Source organism: Eulemur rufifrons, chromosome 7, assembly GCF_041146395.1.
Source record: "Eulemur rufifrons isolate Redbay chromosome 7, OSU_ERuf_1, whole genome shotgun sequence".
NCBI lineage: Eukaryota > Metazoa > Chordata > Mammalia > Primates > Lemuridae > Eulemur > Eulemur rufifrons.
Genome location: NC_090989.1, coordinates 37274850 through 37276633, shown reverse-complemented (window position 1 = coordinate 37276633; position 1784 = coordinate 37274850).

The window sequence follows — 1784 nt, the reverse complement described above, 5'->3', positions numbered from 1 at the left end:
TAATTACTATTTGTTGATTGCTTAAACTCTGGTTTAAGCAATTGTACAAAAGGTACAATTATTATAGCATCACATCTGGAAAATTTTGCTATCAGAGATGATGATGGGCTTGTAGAAAGCTGTATAGGAGGATTATATGAGGTTTGAATGTCCTTTATTAAAAGAAAAAAAAAAACTAAGAGATAAATTAAATATCACTTTCAAATTCATAACATTGATTTTATAATAAATGACAACAGTATTTCTTTGTCTTTAAACAAAAAGAAATATGTAGCCTTGTGCAAGAGCTAAAAGAAATAAATAAGAGCTAGAAAATACTAATTAGGCTAACTGATAGAGGCTATAATGGTAACAACGATCACACTTAACATTTACTGAACATACTCTTTGCTTAGTGTTTCAACATGCATCAACATACTTAAATTTCATGAAAACCCTAAGAAAAAAATATGAGTTTTATCTTTATTATTTAAGATAATAAAACTAAGACAAAGAGAAGCTGAGCAACTTGACAAAGGTAACACAGCTAATAAGCGGAGAAACCAGGATTTGAGCCCAGAAAGTCTAGCTCCAAGATCCACTTTCTCAATCATTACTTACAGTAGCCTTTAAAATAAAAAATCTGAATGTGTGTATAAATTAAATATTATTATATATAACTGAGTTTTCAATACAGTGTTGGATAAGCAGGGTAACCACTCAAGTAATCCTAAGGGGAATAGTAGAAGAAAATAATTGTCGTAAATAGTGTATAACATTTATATAGCATTCTAAAACAATGTTAGTATATATTTTAAAAAAAAATACATCTTTGATACTATATACCTATATTATATATGTGTCTGTATTGCACACACATGCTCACAAATTACTTAATGGTGACTATATCTCCAGAAACAAACAAAAACTGTTACAGAAATTTTTTAATAAGAGTTTTTTTCTTTTTTTTTGAGACGGTCTTGATCTGTTACCCAGGATAGAGTGCAATGGCATAATCATAGCTCACAGCAACCTCAAACTCTTGGGCTCAAGTGATCCTCCTGCCTCAGCTTCTCAAGTAGCTGGGACCACAAGCACACACCACCGCGCCTGGCTAATTTTTTCTATTTTTGGTAGAGAAGGGGTCTCGCTCTTGCTCGGGCTAGTCTCAAACTCCTGACCTCAAGCCATCCTCCTGCCTTGGCATCCCAGAGTGCTAGGATTACAGGCGTGAGCCACCACACCCTTAAAAATGTTTTAATTTATTCTTTACATACATCTATAATGTCTGTTTTTGAATGAGTATGCATTGAGTATTTTTTAATCATAAAATGCAATTGATCAGTTTGGATTTGGGGAAAACTATTCTATATGAAATTATGGTAAGTCTTACAAGCTTCTAGAGACTGAGCACATAACACTAACCACAATCCTGTGTCCATAATCATGAGAGGACAATTTTAATGGCTTTCCTTAATAGCTTGATAGAGAAAAAAATTGGGATTTTGAAATTTTGGATTTCACACTCGATTGCATAGTTAGCTAAATCTATGACGTTGGCTCTTTCTTCAAATATTTCTTAACACATGTTAAATGATTATGACAGGAGCAACCACAGCCTCTAGTCATCCTTCCGGACTTTGGCCCTTGTGCATACACAAGCACACACAGAGGAACAGCAGTATCATTACTGTAAAGCAGCAAAGGGAAACAAAAGAAATGGTTCACAGAAAGTCTCTGAATATTTTAGATTTTTTGAAGGCTAACTCCATCATGTTGATCAATATAACTAAAGAAAGCCCTAA